This window comes from Taudactylus pleione, unplaced genomic scaffold (genome assembly GCF_031769625.1).
Source record: "Taudactylus pleione unplaced genomic scaffold, aTauple2 ptg000345l, whole genome shotgun sequence".
NCBI lineage: Eukaryota > Metazoa > Chordata > Amphibia > Anura > Myobatrachidae > Taudactylus > Taudactylus pleione.
In genome coordinates, this window is record NW_028284746.1 from 2,313,921 (window position 1) to 2,336,380 (window position 22,460).

Below are 22,460 nucleotides of genomic sequence, written 5' to 3' on the forward strand. Positions count from 1 at the left end.
GGGTTTTTCTTCACCAGGGAAATAATTATTTTGTCATCCACCACAGTTGTTTTCCGTGTCTTCCAGGTCTTTGGTATTGCTGAGCTCTCCGGTGCGTTCTTTCTTTTAAGAATGTTCCAACAGTGATTTGGCCACACCTAATGTTTTTACTATCTCTCTGATGGGTTTGTTTTGATTTTTCAGCCTAATGATGGCTTGCTTCACTGATAGTGACAGCTCTTTGGATCTCATATTGAGAGTCGATAGCAAACTTATTCCAAATGCAAATGTCACACCTAGAATCAACTCCAGACCTTTTACCTGCTTAATTGATAATGAAATAACAAGCGAATAGCCCACACCAGTCCATGAAATAGCTTTTGAGTTGATAGTCCCATTACTTTGGCCCCTTAAAAAGTGGGAGGCACATATTGAAACTGTTGTAATTCCTACACCGTTCACCCAATTTGGATGTAATTACCCTCAAATTAAATCTGAAAGTCTGCATTTAAAGCACATTCTTGTTTGTTTCATTTCAAACCATAGTGGTGGTGAATAGAGGCCAAAATCTGAAATTCTGTCAATGTCCCAATATTTATGGACCTGACTGTATATATATATATATATATATACTGTGTATACACCCGCGTACGCAGGGGGGGTTTCCGAGTCCCTGGAAACCCCCCTGTTCGACCCGGCGAGCAGCGCTGCTTAAAACATTTTTTTTATTTTTTTCAGGAAGACTGTGACACTGCCTGGGCTGGCTGTAGGGGGAGCTGCAGAGCGCAAGCCCCTCCCAGCCAGTTCCCAGGCAGGCACCGTCACTCCACTCAGCGCCACTGTGGACTGTCTGCCGCGCCTCCGTACCTGCAGAGTTCGGCGCCGGGCGGCGGCCGTAAGATGTAAGTGGCCCGGCCGCCGAATTGTTGATCCTGCGGCCAGTATGTGTCGGGGGAGCGCCGGGGATCTGCGGGCAGGCCGGCGGCGGGGGCTGGGAGTCTGAGTATTAATCGGACTCCCAGCTTCGCCGCCCGCCCGCTCCCCCCCCCTGGCACTGCAATTATAATTACACTGCCAGACTGTCTACTATACTGCTGCTTTCGGGGGGTGGGGGGGCGGCTTGGGAGTCCAGTTTTTTTTTTTTGTGACTGCAGCCAGGTGCCATCTATTGCTGGGGGGGGGGGGTAGGGTAGGCACTGCCATATTCCACTGCCAGTCTGCTATACTGCTGCTGTGGGGGGTGGGGGGCGGGCTGGGAGTCCCAGTTTTTTTTTTTTTTGTGACTGCAGCCAGTGCCATATTATTCTACTGCTGGGGGGGGGGGGGGGGGCGGGCGATTATTTGGAAACCCCCCTTTCAAAATCCTGCATTTGCCACTGGGTATATATGTGTATATATGTGTATTTATATTTGTAAGGTGTATGTTTTAGCACAGAGTGAGAATCTGTAGCTGACGCATGTATAGAACATCATAAACAAGGCAGGCACAAAATATAGTGAAAAGAATACAGTATGTCATTCAACATGTTACTTAAATGAGATCAAATGATTAGCACATATCTGGAATAATTCAGTTGTTGCTTCCTTAGCTCCTCATCTCTCAGAAGTACAAGCTATGCAGAGTCCATACACATGGCAACGCATTGCATTTGAAGAGGCGGAACTGGGGTGTGACAGAACCTTCTCCAATAGGAAAGGTTCAATGAGGCCATGTCCATGCCAATGTGTTCTATGCAGACATGGAGGTAAGTGAAACTTACATCTGTTAGAAGGTATATCCTTTGCACCTAGTATAAGGCTATGGCGGGATGTAGTGAATTTACCGATGATCGGCCATTGAAATCCCGGCGCCGGAATCCCGAGCTATGGCCAGAACACCGCCACTGGAATCCCAACATCAGTTGAGGTGCCGACAACAGAATCCCGACCAGGAGCGCCGAGAGGGGGGGGGGAGCGGGTTCTATTTACCCGGGCCTGGGCTCCTGAGGGGCCCGGCACCGCCCCCCTTCCTCCCTTTCTCCCTCCCTCACAGCAGGCAGTCTCCTATGCCTGTGGGGGGGAGCAATCACACTGATTGCGCCCCCTTGGCTTTGCGCCGGGCTGAGGGGGCTCACAATACCCCCCCTCCCAGTGCGAAGTGGCGCTGCAAAAGTGTGTTTGTTTGTGTTTTTGCTCAAGGGGGCATGGTCCCGCGATTAGGCCACGTCCCCCTCTTCACCTGGGCCCCTGATCCCGACAGCCGGCATCCTGATCATAACACTAAAGCTGGCCGGTTTAGCATTTAGCCGCAGGGGTGGGGTATTTTAGACACCATGGGGGCATTAGGGTTAGGCTGCCAGGGGTGGGTGGTTAGGGTTAGGCACCCTCGGGGAGGGGGGGGTTAGGGTTAGGCACTAAAGGGGGAGGGTTAGGTTTAGGCACTAACCGGGAGGGATAGGGTGTGGGGTAGGGAGGGTTGGGATGCAGGAAGGGCTCGTTAGGCGGTGAAGGGGGGAGGGTTACGATACTTACTTAGCTCCTGTTGGGATTCTGAGCATCGGGGTGCCGCTGTCTGTATTTTGACAGCTTGCATCCCGACTGCCAGCCTCCCATACCAAACCCCGGCTCGGGCAAGTTTGTAATGATGATGATGGTGACTTACAGCAAACCAGGTGCATACACTAGCAATGAAGATGCAGGCACATTTTTCTGTGCACGGTTCTTTAGACTAATGTGTGCCTATTTACTTCCAACCCTGCACCAGTCCCTTAATGTCATCCATAAAAAGCTACAATGTCAGGCTGTAGGGCTTGGTACATGTGATGTGACCACCATTACTTTCCATTGTAAATAATCACTGAGGGGCAGTTCTCGTTTTTACCACTGAAATGCATGAAGTGGCAATAAGATGCCGTCCAAGCTAAAGAAGAAAGCTAAATGGCGCTGCGCCCCAATATATGCCCCCTGCAGTCTTAGAGTTGCATGTGTTTTCCAAATGATCACATTGGGTTATTTCAGTGCAGATAGATTCAATTGTATTACAGCATTTAGCATATCTGTTATAAGGAAACATTGGACAATTTTTATTATGGACTGAGCAAAATGTTTGTTTGTTTTTTATTATTATTCTCCAATATATGGAATCCTAATTCTTAATAACCTCTCAGAAGTTGCAACATGGAAAGATTCCAAAAGACTATTTTATAGTTTGTTTTTTTCCATTATTATGTGTAGCACATACATAGGGTGAGATCCAGTAACACAGACGGTCTGTAGAGTTATAATACGCAGTAGCTGGTGTTTTGTGCAAGTGTTTCTGTGTCGCTGCTGTCTGAAATTCCATCCCGCTTCCAGTGTCATGTTTCCACAAGCCGCTATTTGGGCCAACAGTAAAAAAGTTGAAAGAGGTACGATAAAGTATTTGGTGGAATTCTTTATTTGATTTTATACAGTGGCATGCACACTTTAGTATTTGTGAAAATATAATTCAATTTACAAGAAGCAGAGTGAAGACTTGTATTTTTTCTATATTACTTACAGACATCAAAACCTTTCCTTATTTATATAGTTGCCAAGATTTCAAATATGTTCCAGGGAAATTTTGCTGCTTAGCCGGTGCAATCACGCAGGTCACACATGTTACTGTCTCAGCGAATTGTAATTCCAATTATATTGTCTTTACTAGATTTGAAAATCTGTTTTATTGCATGGCAAATCCTTTTCAATACATGTTAACTACAAAAGCTTAAAGAATTAGAATATATAGTAAGGAGGTATATTTACTAAACTGCAGGTTTTTAGAAGTGGAGATGTTGCCCATAGTAACCAATCAGATTCTACTTAACATTTATCTAACACCTTCTAGAATATAATATATACTGTAGAATTTGATTGGTTGCTATGGCAATTTTCTCCACATCTCAACTTCTAAAAACCCGCACTTTAGTAAATATACCCCCTATAACGATATCTAAATAGATGATGCTCCTTAGATACAATAGTCAATGCTGGAAATAGGGACCGGAACAGATTTTAAAAACTTGAGATTGTCCCTAGAAATTGGTGACAGTTGAAAGCAATGGCGTATCTATAATGTGTGCAAGTTGTGTAGTGCACACGTGCCCCTGGATCCAGGGGGCCAACACCATACACACTGCACCCATATATAGTTACACTTACCTCTCCGCAGTCTCCAAAGTGCTGTTCTGCAGCGCCGTGACGGCACTGCAGGGCAGCAAAAGTCACATGGAAAATGGCGGTGGCCATTTTCCCGGCGACTTGAGCATGCACAGTAGAGACGTCCCAAGGAATGAGACACTGACACCATTTTCCTGGAGACCCGCGCATACGCAGTTGATTCTGGCACCAAGCCAGAATCTAGTACACTGCCAGAGAGGAGGGGGCCCGCACTGACTCTGCACCTGGGCCCTCTCCTCTCCTAAAACTGGTTGAAAGGATGGGCTAATGTACAGTTGTACAAATGTCTGGTTTTTGTGTGCAATATCGGCATTTTCATACTGTGCATGCGTTCCAAAAACAGTCTTTATTCTGATTTTCGCACATCAAACACAAATCCTTGCGAGCAGAGAGGCAGAAGGGATGATCGAGCACTGGCCACCTAAAGTATTGTTCACCTAATGTTATACAGATTGCATTACTATTGGCAGTGCTGGAGGACTGTGCACATATACGCAATGATAATGATAATGATCATAGGCACTAGATAGCTGCTGCTGATTGCAAATTGATCTCTTCAGCTGTCAGTAGTTACATCATTAGTGTTATGGTTAAATAGGAAGCTGAGACTGTGAAATCACATCAGTGCCGTAATAGGGCTGAACTGCGCCATGTGTCAGCTCCATCCCCTGAGTGCATGATGTCACAAAGAGTGGGCACCAATAAGTGATGCTCCAAACAGCTGTTCAGACTGTCTGGAGTGTCCAAAGGACACTTTGAGTGGCACTGCAGTAGCGATCCTGGCTGCAGGGAGCCGTTCCAGATAAATTGCTAGACAGAAGCAAGGGCCGTTGGACAGCGATGGTGCCGCCCACAGAGTCTTACACGTATTGTATTTTGCATTTTTTGATGTATGTAATTTTAAATTGAAAAAGCAACTTTCATATTTTGTTAATAACTGTCCAGACGCTGATTCAGAGATGTACGCTAATGCCACCGGGGCTGGGAATTTGTACACAGCAGCTAGCAAAGATAAGCAAATGTCGTAGTAATTGCAAAGCTGCACGCAGGCTATAGATATATGATGTATGCACGCAGGCAGCTTTGCAATTGCGATCCTTGCAAATATGGTGATGCAGCAGGAGACATCATGACTTACTTATCCGAGCTTACTGTCCAGCATCACGCCTTACTTGTCCAACGCAGCATCAGATCTCCATGGGGTCCCGCAGCCGGCCACTGCAGTTTAGAGGAAGAGGCCGATGGAGATCCTGGCTTCTTTCCTCCCCCACAACGGCGGCGACACGCCCACAAATGGCAGCACACTGTCAATCACTGCCAGTCTGCGAGCGTGTTAGCAGGACTCATTCTGCACACTAGCGGAGTAGGGCCTGCACAAATTCCCGAACTAGCCTGCACTGCTGAATCAGTCCTGTGTACAAAGACGCATCATCGGTCAGATAGGCGGCTGGAACTGAAACTCCTGAGCCATTTTTACTGCATACAGGATTACAATCGCAGACTGAAACATGTCTGTGTTTGAGTCGTCACTCCCCCATTGCCACCTGTCAATCACTTTGAATAAATCTTCAGTGTATGCAACAACGTGAAGGAAACTTGACGCAAGCGCAGTGCGACTTAGATGCATGCGCAGATCACCGATAATCACTCAACCGTGTAAACATCATTATTGCGGCATCTCTGAATCAGACTCACTATTCGCTTTTGTATATATGGCACACATTATTATACTGTGTATAAATAAGGTCTCGTCACTTTAGCATTGTCAGTCTATATCCCTACAATACAGAAGGCAACAAAGCACTGGATAAAAAAAAGCAAATCATGCTATATTCGCCGGTAAACATATATAAAACACATAATTAAAAAGTTAAAATTACTTTCATATACCCTATTTTGATATCAGCATGTAATCATATGTTAGCATACAGCTGCTTCAATAGAAGCTATCTGGTATTTGCATGTAATCCTCTATTTTATGCACAGGAAGGGGTTAAGCAGGCAGTCAATGCGTTAATAGCGTAGAGATTGTGTTATACCCCTCTCAAGCAAAAAAGCAAATAATCCTGGGTAAAGTACTTTTACCTGGTTATTTGCTGATCAGCACAGGTCCTCTTTTCTCTGTGAAGGGGTCAACCTGGGTCAAAATTCTCGGGACTGGTTTTTACCAGGGTTGCAGACCCGGCAATTTCAACCCGGGTTGACCCTTTCACACAGAAGAAATACCAGTGTTGGTCAGCAAATTACCATGTAGAAAAGCTTGACCTGGTAACAGGGCCGGCGCAATGTGGCCAGCCAGCCCTGTACTGCAGGGAGGCGCGAGGCTGGAGAGACGCCGCCACTGCCTACTCCATTTTCCGGGCGCTTGCTGAGATTTTGTTACCAGCGGGTGCCCGGCTCCATCCCTACAGTGGCTACCGCAGTGATTGAAGGGAGAGATGTCATGATGTATCTCCCATAGTTCAGAGAGCAGTCGGATGGCAGCGGATGCCGGAGCAGGGCTTAAGGTAAGTATTGTGTTTTTTCTTTCTGTGTAAGGAACACTGATAATGGGGACTTATTATCATTGGGGGCATTACTTACTAATGGGGCATTACTAATGGGGGCACTACTACTAGGGGTACTATTAATGGGGCATTACTACTGTGGCAATACTAATGGACACATTGGGGCACTACCACTTTGAGCATTGCATAAAGGGCACCACTACTGGGGACACTGCATAAGGGGCATCACTACAGTGGGCATTGCATAAGGGACACTGCTGCTATGGGCATTTTGTGTAAGGGCACCACTATAGTGGGCATTGTATAAGGGGCACTACTACTGTGGGCATTATGTGTATTAAGAGCACTACTACTCTGGGCATTGTGTAAAAGGGGCACTAATGTGGGCATTGTGTAAAAGGGGCACTACTGTGTGTCATTACATGAATAAGGGACACTACTATGTGGTGTAATGTGAAGCAGGGGCACTATGTGCGGTTTATTGTGAATAATATTGTGCTACTGTGTGGCAGATACATTGTGTGACCATGCCCCTTTCTTTTGAACCACACCCTTTTTTGTGGCAAGACCTGTATGCATACAGTATGGGCAAAAATCCAGAGAGCTCCAGCCTCAGTAAGGGCGGAAGTACCAAGTTTAGAAAACAGCATTGCCCTTATATTAACACAATGGAGCAAATTTTCTGCTATCCTTTAGAAACCTGGAAAGAAGAAATGCGTAGATCACAGAGAACATCGATCCCGAACAGTGCCACAAAGCGCTTCCACCTGGCACATCGGAAGTCTGCCGGTAGATCCTCGGCTATTTACCGGACTACTAACAGAAGACCCACACCATTGGATCAACAAGGTAACCTCCGTTTACCACTACCACAGAAAGTTATACGGGACTAATGGCCTGATTCACTATGGATCACTATTCTGCTTATACGTACACAACGCAGGTGCTAAAATCAGCGGTGACATGAAAATGTTTGCATTCACATTAGAGATGAGCGGTTCGGATTCTGTGGAATCCGAACCGCTCCGAACATTGGGGATCCGAGTCCACCCGAACCCTGTTCGGGTGTTCACCGCCTGACTCAGATCCCCGAACGGCGGCCGCCTGATGTCGGATTCTCACTAGAGAATCCGACATCAGGGCTCCTATTGTGTAGGGCAGAGCGCTGTGATAGCGCTCTGCCCTACACAGACACAAACACACAGCCGCCAGCGGCAGCTGTGTGTTTGTTACAGCAGCCAATGAGAGTCACACAGACTCTCATTGGCTGCTGCACGGAGGGAGCCGGCTGGAGCTCACACATGAGCTCCGTCTTCCGGCTCCCTCCTCAGCGTGTGACAGCAGAGCAGGGATGTGCAAGGGCCGGGGGCGCTAGTGGGGGGGGGGGTCTGCTACTGGGGGGGTCTGCTACTGGGGATGCGGAGGGGGGCCATACTACTGGGGGGGTCTGCTACTGGGGGGCTATACTACTGGGGGGGTCTGCTACTGGGGGGGTCTGCTACTGGGGGTCCATATTACTGAGGGGCCTGCTACTGGGGGAGGGCTATACTACTGGGGGGGGTCTGCTACTGGGCGTCCATACTACTGAGGGGCCTGCTACTGGGGGGGCTATACTACTGGAGGGGTCTGCTACTGGGGGGGGTCTGCTACTGGGGGGGGCCATACTACTGAGGGGCCTGCTACTGGGGGGGCCATACTACTGGGGGGGGGCATACTACTGGGGGGGCTTACTACTACTGGGGGGGGCATACTACTGGGGAGGGGCTTACTACTACTGGGGGGGGCATACTACAGGGGGGGGGCCATACTACAGGGGGGCTACTACTGGGGCAGCCTACTACTGGGGGGGGGCTGCTACTGGGGCAGCCTGCTACTGGGGCAGCCTACTACTGGGGGGGCATACTACTGGGGGGGCCACACTACTGGGGGGGGCTGCTAATGGGGGGCATACTACTGGGGGGGGCCTGCTAATGGGGGGCATACTACTGGGTGGCATGCTAATGGGGGGCATACTACTGGGGGGGCCTGCTAATGGGGGGCATACTACTGCGGGGCATTCTACTGGGGGCACTGCATAGGGGACCCTACTACTAAGGGGACTGCATAGAGGGCACCACTGCTGGGGGCATTGTGTAAGGGACACCGCTACTGTGGGCATTGTGTAAAAGGGGCACTACTGTGGGCATTGTGTAAAAGGGTCACTACTGTGGGCATTGTGTAAAAGGAGCACTACTGTGTGTCGTAACATAAATAAGAGACACTACTTTATGGTGTAATGTGAATCAGGCCCTATGTGCGGTGTAATGTGAATAAGATTGTGCACTGTGACTCTTTGGGCCGTAGCCCACTATGTAAAAAAGTACTGTGATTCTGCTGGCCGTACCCCACTGGGTGGGTGCACTACTTTTCATTTCTGCCACTGCTGTGTGGCAATGTGTCATAGATGTGCTTTATACTGTGGTGTCTGTGTCGTTGTGCCGCTGCTTTGTCGCTTAGTAACCAGTCAGCTCACTGCAACCTTTGGCCAATAATGTTGAAAACAATATTATAAGCTGTGATATGGTCTAAATTGACTGGAAATTAATGTTATTGAGGTTAATAATACTCTAGGAAGAAAAAAAAGACCAATTTATGTGATTTTAGCTTTTTTTGTCAATTTTTGTAAAAAAATCCAAATCCAAATCCAAATCCAAAGCCAGTCACCGCAGTTTGGCAAATCCAAATCCAAATCCAAAGCCGGACGACGAATTTGAACCAAATATAAATCCAAATCCGGCAAAAATGGTCCGGCGCACATCCCTAATTTACATTGCGATCGCAGCCTGCTATAAGGACGCCCACTTCCCCTTACTCCCATCCGTATACTTGGGCAACATAGAGAAACAATTGGTAACATCGAGTAACATCAGACAGTTCATAAAGCCCTGACCTTACTCAGGAATTGCTTACTTCAGTGCACGCTATGAGGCCTCAGGCGGCATCTGGTATCGCAGTGGCTAATTTATGCACGCCCCTGCAATGCCGTTGAAACGCACTGAAACGCCTGTATTCGCCCGACCACCCCCCTGTCAACATCCACAAACAGCACTTCCTGTCAATCACTCTGTCATATGTCTGTGTATCCTCTGCGATCGCTGTCCTGGTCACAGTGGCTAGTTCGTGCATGCGCACTGCGATGCATACACATTTGCAGTATGCAACAATCGATCGATTGTGTGCGTATAAGCAACTGCGTTCCTTGCTGAATCAGGCCTTGAATTTCAGCAGTCTAAAGGTGCCCACAGACATAGCGATGTGTTCCCGATCAGCTGGTGTACACGATTTCCCCCTGAACTCTCCCCGGCAGTCCTGCACACGATTTGGTATGAAAAAGCTACCAATGTGACACACGATCTATCGTGCCTCCTAACTACTCCAGTGCATCCTGACTTGAGATTGTCAGATCTGCCCTACAGCACGACAGATCTAAAGATGCGAGGTACGACGAGCGGGGACATGCATTGGCATCGTGATCGTGAGTATAAGTTCACGATTTGGCCATAGTTTACACGATTTGTCTGCGCGATTTGTCGAAATCGGCCAAATTGGGTGAAAAATTGCTATGTGTTTGGGCACCTTTAGTACGATCGCAGGCTATGTTCACGCGTTGTGCACAGAGGTGCCAGCGCATACTAATACATGTACAGCTGATTCAAGGTGAATAACTCATTTGGGACATTTTTCATTGAGACACTCTCCATGCCGGACAAGCACAGTTATTATATACTTACCAGGACTTTTAAACCATAGTTTATCTCCAGCACTACATACCATAAGAAGGGACAGTAAAACGCCTATGTGTGTTCCCCTTAATTTCTTTCTCTGCTTGTTTAACCATAAATCCAATTAGGACAATCATTGGATAACGGACTCATTATTATTAAAGGTTATCCATATAGATATTAAGGGGTCTATTTACTAAGGGGAGATAAGGGGTTAGAAATGCTAAAGGCAGAGAAAATCCCTGTACATACCGCTTCTCAGTATGTACTAAACATAAATTAAGTATGTACTAAAAAAAAAAAAAAAAAAAAAATTGTCTCTGTGTGCAGCCTGCTAGTGCTAAGAGCAGGCTACAATATCGCACTGCACCTGGGGCACTTAGCGCTGCCATAGACACCTATGGCAGTGCTAAGTGTCCCATTTATTACTAAGGGGAGTGGGCACTTACCGTCTGCTGACTTCTCCAGCGCTGATATCGCCTCCTGTAGCTGCCGGTATCTGCTTCTCCTCACTGGAGAGCCAGGACCTGAGCTGTGTCAGTTTGGACGTTTGTTAATAAAGTTTGTTGAAAAAAAACCCTCCTCTCTCCTTCCTATGCTTTGGACTCCGGAGACCCGGTGAGTGAAGTGTCTCTACTTTGCTGCCTACACCGCCGAGGGGGTGACTTAACATTCACCCTCCTCGGCGGGTCTATTAGTAACACCTGTGGTACACAGCTGCTGCTTCTCAGCGGTAGCAGGCGAAGTAGGAGTGGCATTAACTCCACAGTATGTGGAGTCTTAGTAAATAGAACCCTAAAGTTCTCTTTTGGATTTACCATAGTAACTGAGCTTGATGTATACTTTTTTTATGTTGTACTGTATGATTTTGTTTGTATGGGATGCAGTCAGGATACCGGCAGGGGACTAAAGATAGGCGTCGAAATTCCGACACCTATCATTAGCCCCACTACAAAATACCGACACCCGGCATACAAGGTAAGCTGGGTGTCTTGTAGTGCATACACATGGCCAGATTTTTCTTCAGATCTGAACGATAACTTTTTTAAAAATCGTACATGTGGGCAACAGTGAACGATGAACGATGCGCGTTCCCGTTTGTCAGATAACGATATCTGACATCTGATGTGTTTGCAGTCAGATGTGGTCGATTTCATTCATTTTAATACAGGCTGAAATCGTTCAATTGTTTGCAAATCGTTCAATCGTTCATCTGACATATCTGACCGTGTGTATGCACCATTAGTGTCTAGCCACGGTGGGAGGGGTTAGGTTTAGGGACCCAGGGGGGACTTAGGGTTAGGCACCCCCCGGGAGGGATAGGTTAGGGTAGGGAAAGGGGGGGATTAGGGTTAGGCACCACTAGAGTTAGGTTTAGGGTGCGGGGAAGGGCGGTTAGGGTTAGGCACTAGGGGGGAGGTTAGGGTTAGGCACAACTAAGGGAGGGTTAGGGTTAGGGGGGGGAGAGGGGAGGGTTAGGTTACTTACCAGCCACAGTCGGGAATTAGGTCCATCGTGGTTCTGCTGTCGGTATTTGATCTGGCGGCTATTCAGCCGCCTGCATTAAATACCAATTACGTTTGTATACCTGTATTAGGCACATACACATCAGTTACACAATTTTATCATATACTTGATCATATTTTTTATACAATATATAATTTTTGGATCATTTTATCATATAAATTTTCGTGATTTCAGTAATATATAGGTATTTTACAGTAAATAAACATTTGTGATTTATATATACTACGTTAATTGTTCCTTCAGCTAAATGGGTATGCACTGATAATTGTATATTTATGAGTATCTTCACAAGTGGAGTCCTGTAGTACATCCATCTTCTTAGTAGCAACGTGTTAGAACCTTTATCACATAATAGCACAGTTCCACATCTTTTTTGTTCGGAACAGTACCAATTAGTCACTGTTTATTATGAGATCATGGGTAATTACCTCTCCTTGCTCATATTCCTGGCCAGGTCATACAAATTTAGAGCTGAGTTCTGCTGTACTTTACCTCTGGTCCCATCAGCCTATTAGGCAGAGATGAAGCAGCCTTGCGTGCACCTCTCAGCTGCTAGGTACATTCCTCTAATGCAGCTTCAGATGGATATGCATGTCATAAGTCTGCAGATCAAATCCAGGGACAAGGCAAAGGGGTCCAGCTGGTGTAAAAGACAAGTTCCTTAACGCATTTCCCCGCCTTATGTATCTCCCAGCGGCTTTCTCAGAAGATTCTGTATCTATACACTTACTTTTTTCCTTTAGGACCAGATGTGTCTAACTTTAGATTAGATAAAGTGGAGAAGATTTCCATATTAACCAGTCAGCTTCAATCATTTTATAGATTGTGTTAGATAAATGATAGCTACAAGCTGATTGGTTGCTATGTGTTAGGGCACACCTAGGTAACCACACGACTCCAAATTTCTGAGTATGGGGAGCTTCACCTATAACAGCCACCGTTCCCGAAGCAGTAAGTTCTTATGGTACTTGGATGCCGCCAGTACTTGTGTTCAGGATCAGGGAGTCAGTGTAGATACTAGGTGGGGACAAGGAATGGCCTGAGGTGGGAACTGAGAGGTGCTATGAAGCAAGGTCAGGAGACAAAGGAAATAATCTAGGACACAAATAAGAGAAAAACATAGGCATGGGTCTGGGCAAAATCGGAGTGCAGACTGAAAAATCCAAAGCAATGAAGAGCGCTGGACAGGGGTAAATAATTTATTGATCCAAAAAATCACTGTCACAAGACAAGTATTAAAATCTCAATAACATAAACTAACATGTGCAAAAGTGGATAATTCCCAGACTAGATAGTATTAATATGGCACCTTAAATAGTTAGAAAACAGAAGTAAGCAAGAAAGCAACATGCAATAAGCAGCTGATAGAAATGCATATAACTAACTGCAAAGCGTCTCATGCATTCTCCATCTAGCTCAACCAGCGTTAAATTGAAAATGTTAGTAAATAAAATCTGCATGTATATTGTATTCCAATTGGATGATAAATGGTGATACAGCACAGGCAACTTGTATAGATGGCGGGCAGCGGTGAAGAGTAATCACCTGTATAGGACTGTAGCTGTGAGCCGGCGTCCCGGCAAAAACAGCTGAGTGGCGTCTGGCCTACCTCTTAACAGATCCGGACAGTGTATGGTAACTTGGCCGTCTGGAGAGGTGGATGGCCACGCTGCTGCCCACCGGAGCCAAGCAGGTGAATGGCTGGAGGGAGGGGTATGGCGGCGTCTCTGCCTGCAGATGTCCTGGCGGCTGGCCGTCTGAAATGGAGATGGGCAGCCACGCTATTCACTTGGGCCCAGTGAAGTGGATGGATGTAAGCAGAGGTGCAGGCGACGTTCCTGTGATCGTACTGGAGTGCTGATGTGCTGGAAACACAAGTCAGCTGGCGGCGGCTGGTAAGCCAATTGGGTGCTCTCTAGGTCTGGGAAGCACAGGTAACACCTGACGCAAAAATCCAAAGGTAAGATCAAAAAGCTGGATATTGGCATAGGGTTAAACAGCAGCAGGGCAGGTAACTTTTTGCAGGCAGAAGCTATAACCAGCAGAGAGGCTAAGCCCTCTCTGCCTTTTACCAGACCTGTAACCAATCAGCATGGAGAAGAGCCAAGCCCCCTGTAATACATCATGCTGCAGCTGAATGACTGCACATCCCTGCTATAAGCGTCCCGGCTGCTTAGTAACAGCGAGGGCAACACGGCCGCCAGTGTTCTCGTTGCTAGGCAACCGGCAGGACCCTCATGCAGTGCGGCTGGCTTGGAACGGTGTCTTGGTTGTCTAGCAGCATCCAGGACCTGCTGAAATCATGAGCTGCTCCTAACACTATGTGCAACTTCTCCACGTTATCACTCTCTTTACCCACCTAAATAATCACATCTACAAAAAGAATGTACACATTTATTGTGATTCTTTAAGTATCCTTGAAATATAAAAGTCACCTGCACCCAATGGAGACAGACATTTTGTAAGCTAAACCAGAATTCATGATAATACAGCCTCAATTCACTTCAAACTAGTGACACCACTGAGGTAAGAAGAGGCATCCAATCAGATCACTAGGAACTACTGTATCAACCTGAGTCAGACAAGGCAGGAGACATGGCTGATCCTTACGTGATGTAACTAATTCCTGGAGGATTATTAGACTATGCTATCATTAATACTGGTTCAGTCAACAAAATGGCTGCCTCGATTGTGCATAGATGATGAATAAAGTTATTACTGATGTGACCAATTAATGACATTGTTATAAATTTAATTACATTTTCTATATGGTTTATCTAAGAAATGTTTGTTTTTGTCAAGTAAAAGTATTTTGCATGGCTTGAACTGGAGATAACTTTGCAATGATAAATAATATATAAGAAAGAACGTGCTTTTTTTGCCTCGTTACTTAGGGTTTAATACTTTGTTTCTTTTATTAATATTATTATAATTGTGGAGGCTTGGCAGAGAGAAAGCCTTTGTTTTGGAAGCATGGAGGATAAAGCTTAAAGGGAGGTATCAGAAGAATGCATCTATTAGCTGTCCTTATCTTGTAAATTCATCTTTGTGGTAAGTTGTCTGGCCGTGGTGTGCTGGGTCTGTTTCCCTGTCTCACTTGAATCATACTGTTGAATTTTAGAGAATGTTTATAAAACCCCAAAGTGGAATCAGAACACAATGAGCTGTGTTACCACAGAAATGCAAGATATGTTTTAACCATTTCAGTGACCCTGAACCCAGGAGAGAACAGGCTCAACTGGCTCAACCGGCACTGTCTGGTTTACAACTAAACTGCAAAAGCATGAAAATTGTACAGTTCAGCAGAAAAGCAAATGTCCGACATGGAGCTGAGAGGTTTTTTGTACGTAAATCCATTTTAAAAGACATAAACCATTGGAGGAAATGTCAATTACAAGATACAGCCCGCTCTCTGTAACCGAGAAATGGAAGGCCTTCTTCTGTCCCCCTTTCTTACAGCACCAGAAGAAACCCTTAAATAAGATGGATCTCCACAAAGGAGCAGGATGCATAGAACCCAGCACAATAGTGCTCTGTTTGCAGAGCCAGATTATCCACTGGGCAACATAAGCTCCCACCTAGGACCTAGTGGGCATAGACGGGCCTCGGATTACCCAAACCAGTTTTATTTGTGATATTTTTTGACAAACTGAGAGGGCAAAGGAGGCTCAGACCCGTTTCTTGGCTTGGGGTCCATGTCCATCTGGCCTACATATCGTAGTATCATGAAAGCACTTTATGTCGGCAATGTCATGTGGGTTGAAAGTCAGTGTGGTAACTATAGACACTGTATATGTCCTTTGTTAAATCGTAAATAAACCTTTTAATATATTCCTTCCTATAAACCTCTAAGATTCACCTGCCTAGAACCTCTAAGACAAAACCCTGCCTAAAAACCTCTAAGACAACGCTAATTGCGTACGCAGTTTAACCGCAAATAAAGACAGGAGTGGAATCTGTGTTTCCAACGCACAAGTATTATTCAGGTAAAAGTACAGTCAGTTACACGCAATCTATACATACACAAGTTAGGCGTAAAAGGAAATAATACAGACCAGGTACGGTTATATAAAACGCTGCGCCTCTGGATCCAGAGATAGACTTCTGACTAGATATCCTCAGCTCACCCAAAATTCAGCATGAACTACCAAACCAGTGTTTGGACACATGTATTTATTCCCCCCCCAGACTGAAACAGGACAAAGGGGAAACTTCCTGCTGATCTCATTGGTTCCCAGAGGAGGAGCATATGTAACGACACATTTAACAGGTTGTTTCAAATAGACTTTTCCTGCCTCTAACAGACGGGGTCTTTCTGGTAACGCCTCCTGTAACATTCCATCAACTAAAACATTTTATTGCTTATAAGTTCTGCGATCCATAACTTGAGTTTGCATGATGCAATCTCTCCACCGATAACACCGGGATTCTGTAAAAAGCGTAGGCATCAGAACGAGATCAAACATACCTTGCTTCTCATATATAATACCTTAGATATCAAAAACCTCTATTTCTTAGCATTTAAACTAACTTAACCAACTTGAATCATACATTTTGATGCTTATGGAACCTTATGTGCGAATATGTAGTGTGTGGGTATTTGGGGTTTGATATAAGGACGCTAGTTATTAATGGGTGAGATTTAAGTGCATAATCTCTCATACACGAAGTGAACCTCCAGCAGTGTGGATGGCTGAGGGTTGTAATTCGACATGCCCTCTGTCAGCAGGCCCCCACCTGCTGTGTTCAAAGGAAAACAAAACCTCTTTTGTTCTCACAGACACTTGTGTGAAGTGCAAATGTATTATCACCTCAAACTATGGGATTAGGAGACATCTTGTCTAGTATTCAGGCAAATCCAATTGTGTAGATATTATATTACAATTGCCACAACTATACTTTATCTGCATCCCGGGATTCCCAATTTGTATGTAAAAATACCCATTGTCTCTCCTTATCTACTTAGAAAGCTGGTTTTTCCCGTTGCCCTTGGTGTTAACAAAAACATTGCCATCTGTTCTTAGTTAATGGGTTATAACTTGAATTAATGCTGACCACACAAAATGGTGTCTTGTGATCTCATTTCCAAAATGGCGTCGCTGCGATTAAATTTTAAACTGAACTTGTCTCACTCAATTATTCAGCTTTGACAGTCCACCCTTTGATAGCAAACAACATGCTATCACAACCTAATTTGAATCTGTTTAGCCATGCATGAGAATATACCGTTCAATGTTATTATGGTATGACACAGTATGGTCATTTGAACCATTCAGATAATGCGTCTCCGGGAGGGACATAAAACTGCCCTTATACGCACACCGCGGATCCTTAAGGGATCATGGGAAAGATGTGGGGATGCACCTAACCTATAAGGAGAGCCTTGGAAGGGGTTGGGACTGCATTACCTAAGATGACTTAAAACAACATAAACGTTATATCCATGCACGACCACTCAAACTCAGGCTACATTGTTATACCCTACGTCATAACTCAGGATTGAATTACAGTTCTTCCTTATTATTGTTATTCACATTTTCACAACAATTTACTGGCCTGAAATTGGACCGGCACTCCCCTGATTTGGTATAGCACTCCTCCTCCTGACTCCACTCCATCAGCTCCGCCATCAGCTCACATCTCCTTTATTGGTCCCCCATCACAGACACCAAGCATCCCCAAACAGATCATCATGACAAAAAAAATAAAACTCTAGGAAAAAAAAGAACTAGGATGACCACAGCAGACCACTCCATTGCTTGAAGCACTGATCTACACATTTCTTTAGCTCAGATATCTCACCGTCACCTTTTTAATCCTTCCGGCACAAGCTCGCAATCGACAGGTCCACGTTATCGGCCTTGTCTCTGCCTTGTATCTCCACCGGTTGGTTAACCTCCCTATAGTGAGCGGAATGGATCCACGTATCTTCCCTGGCCACCCTTTGAGGATGCTGTATCGTCAGATACGGACCTTTCCACCGATCAGTCAAACAACCTGAGCTACAAAAAAATTTGGATCATAACAAATTCCTCCAGATTTGACATCATGACAGGTTGCATTAGACATGTTAGTTAATAACACTTCCAATTTCGGTTATTCTCATTCATCTTCGTGAGACCCTGCACAGTAACCTCATTATCAATTTTTCACATGAGGCTGCCTGTTTGGACAGTATCTCAAAGGGGGGGGGGCAAATAAAGGAAAAGACAGTCTGGGATAATCTTAGTGTTGTTACCCATCATCTTACGCATGTTCTGGAAAAAGTCACCTGTAAAATAAGTCCCCCTATCACTTTTAGTAATTCTAGGGATATAGTATCTGCATACAGGTTCTTGCAATTAAATCTAGTTATTAATAGCTACTGCTCTAAATAATGCCTGTGTCGCTGGGTTGGATAGTTTTCCGAGTAGTCGACCTCAGCCTGGCATGGCTGCCATTTATCCTTAGCAACCTTGTGTCCTATGAGTGGGAGATAAAGCACAACAGTTTAATATCATTTAAACATGACCCAAAATACAACAATAAATCATCCACATTTTACATTAGAACAGATCCATTGATAGGTTGAAAAAAATATATAAACAGTCATATAAGGCCTGGGAGAAGATACTGGGGTTACCTATGAACTCGTGGGAAACTCGTGTTCCTGTATGGTGTTCTTCGCTTTGCAGTACTTACTTACGTGTCCCACTTGGTGACAGTTAAAACATAATTTTGAACGGGATGGATGAAAAGATTGTTGTGGGATTTGAGCAAGAGGGAAAGGTGGTGGGTATGGGTAAGGATAGGGAGGGTAAGGATATTGCGGGGGATATGAGTATGGGACCTGTGGTTGTGTATGATATGTGGGGTAAGGATGTGTTTGCTGTGGTGTGGTATTGGTGAGGACGTGTAATTGTTCAGGTGCAGGTGTGTGTGTGTGTGCAGGTGTGTCGGTTGGCTGTGATGTTATTGTCATTCCTTCCAGAGCTTGTATACTGACAGCCATTCGTTTTTCGCTCTGGGTCTCTCTCTTTTTGGAGATGTTTTTATCATGTTCTATGGCAGACTCTATGAGGTTATCTATTGTAAGTCCCCTCCAGCCAGTTTGTGAGGTCTGAACCCGAATCTTTAAATCGTCTTTCAGACCGTACATGAGTATCCCTCGTGGGCACTACACCGTTTGCATCTGCATTTCCATTCGGAACAGTTATTGTCCGAATGGGATGCAGACCGGCAGCGTTGCTACCTCTGACCTGATTACCTGGCTGGGGGTTTAATCTGCTGCTGCTACGTACGGTATTAACAACTTCCTCTATGGGTGCAGAGTGTGTTAACACTTCCCTTACTGTTACCAATGGAGATGGCGGCACCACCCGTGATTGTGGTGATGCAGCATCTATCATTTGCACAGCATGGGAAATGGCAGACATTACAATAGGCTCATCATCCATATCATAAACACTTTCTTTATGGTTGCTTAAGAGAGGGTACAAGTTGCTTGTTACATTTTTATTGGTATTTTTGGTAACCGTACTTGCACCTCCATCCACATAAGGTGGGGGAGGTGAGCGTGAACTGCTGGCAATACTCTCCACGACGCTACTTTGCCGCACGTGCGCGCTAATTTGCGGCTCGCCCGTATTGCATCTCAGCGTCGTGGATGTATTTTCTGGCAATGCGTTCGCAACGCTAGTTTGCGTCGTTTGCACATTTTTAAGCCAAGCATCCCCTTCATGCTGCCATATTTTTAAACATTCAAAATACTTAATCTTTTTCTCTCGGGATCTCACCATACTGATGTGATCCTGGACATTATCTAACACATTTTTATCAAAACTACCAAGTCTGGGAAACGGTCTAACACTCTTTCTCGTCATATTAAACCATATATCACAATACCTTATTGCATAAGTACCGTACTTAGTATGCATAATACGACGGGCTGATCCAATTGGAGCCTCCATTAGCAGCACATCATTGCTTAACATTTCTACCGTTTGCGTGGCTCCCATTCTGAGACAACTCCTACACTTTTCAATAAAAATTTAAGCTGGTGAAAGACAAGATACTTTCACTTACCTGTGAACGATTTAAGTCGGCGGCGCCCACACACCTGGATAAGATTTCGTAAGGCAACTTCCACACCTAGATAAGTTTTGAAACAGGCAACTTCCAGACCCGGATAAGCTTTAGTAAGGTAACTTCCAAACCTATGAGAGTTTATTTGTCGGCTACTCCCACGCACCTCTATACAACAAAGACAACATGTACACCTGCTACTGTGTTTAGAACGGTAAAGCTGCTTACCGAGGGACTAGGCTAACCCTTGCACCTAGCCCTTAAGGATCATACGGTACCCTTAACTTTAGGGAATAAATTACCCTTATCAACAATACACACACTGTTACACACTTTTTTCTCTGCGCAGAAAATAAACGTTTAACCCAGATATTGGTAGATAGAAAAAAAATGTAAACCTCAATGGCTTTGTTCAATCATGTGGCAGCAGAACCTGAAGTGCGTATACGCTATTGTGCAAACGGCCGCATACACAATTATGCGACTACCACACAACCGTATAATGACTTTTTAACTGCGTACGCAAAAATGCGTTTTAGCCGCGTACGCAATACTGCGGCACCCCTCTAAACGTAAGGTTCTATCAACAAAGGAAAAATAAACTTTTTCCTTTCTTGTCCCTGGATTCTGATCAGCGCTTCCTCTACACAATAACCGGCAGTACGCTCTCAGCAACACTGTGGTAATGAGAGACTAATGCGTCTCTCAAAAGGCGCCTCCACCCTTTTGCTGAGAGAGAGACTGACGGAGTGTTACCGTGTATCAGATAGTGTGATAAACCGATGCGAGCCCCCACTGTTAAATCGTAAATAAACCTTTTAATATATTCCTTCCTATAAACCTCTAAGATTCACCTGCCTAGAACCTCTAAGACAAAACCCTGCCTAAAAACCTCTAAGACAAAACCCTGCCTAAAAACCTCTAAGACAACGCTAATTGCGTACGCAGTTTAACCGCAAATAAAGACAGGAGTGGAATCTGTGTTTCCAACGCACAAGTATTATTCAGGTAAAAGTACAGTCAGTTACACGCAATCTATACATACACAAGTTAGGCGTAAAAGGAAATAATACAGACCAGGTACGGTTATACATACGCTGCGCCTCTGGATCCAGAGATAGACTTCTGACTAGATATCCTCAGCTCACCCAAAATTCAGCATGAACTGCCAAACCAGTGTTTGGACACATGTATTTATTCCCCCCCCCAGACTGAAACAGGACAAAGGGGAAACTTCCTGCTGATCTCATTGGTTCCCAGAGGAGGAGCATATGTAACGACACATTTAACAGGTTGTTTCAAATAGACTTTTCCTACCTCTAACAGCCGGGGTCTTTCTGGTAACGCCTCCTGTAACATTCCATCAACTAAAACATTTTGTTGCTTATAAGTTCTGCGATCCATAACTTGAGTTTGTATGATGCGATCTCTCCACCGATAACACCGGGATTCTGTAAAAAGCGTATGCATCAGAACGAGATCAAACATACCTTGCTTATCATATATAATACCTTAGATATCAAAAACCTCTATTTCTTAGCATTTAAACTAACTTAACCAACTTGAATCATACATTTTGATGCTTATGGAATCTTATGTGCGAATATGTAGTGTGTGGGTATTTGGGGTTTGATATAAGGACGCTAGTTATTAATGGGTGAGATTTAAGTGCATAATCTCTCATACACGAAGTGAACCTCCTGCAGTGTGGAGGGCTGAGGGTTGTAATTCGACATGCCCTCTGTCAGTAGGCCCCCACCTGCTGTGTTCAAAGGAAAACAAAACCTCTTTTGTTCTCACAGACACTTGTGTGAAGTGCAAATGTATTATCACCTCAAACTATGGGATTAGGAGACATCTTGTCTAGTATTCAGGCAAATCCAATTGTGTAGATATTATATTACAATTGCCACAACTATACTTTATCTGCATCCCAGGATTCCCAATTTGTATGTAAAAATACCCATTGTCTCTCCTTATCTACTTAGAAAGCTGGTTTTTCCCATTGCCCTTGGTGTTAACAAAAACATTGCCATCTGTTCTTAGTTAATGGGTTATAACTTGAATTAATGCTGACCACACAAAATGGTGTCTTGTGATCTCATTTCCAAAATGGCGTCGCTGCGATTAAATTTTAAACTGAACTTGTCTCACTCAATTATTCACCTTTGACACCTTATACTGGGTTTGCACAGAGAAATGCTAAACAGTCCTTCACACAGCACACCTATTTCTATCCAAACAATGGGTCTAACATGAAATAAAAATGTTCCAAATATGAAAAACCTGACTCTACTCTATGGCACTGTTAGTGGGAATGTCCATCAATTTAAATATTTTGAACACAAGAAAAACAACTTGCTACAAATGCCTTAATAAACTTTGTATCCCCCCCCAAAAAATACCCCAATATAATATAGTCAAAGTAAGAAAAAAGTACAAATGA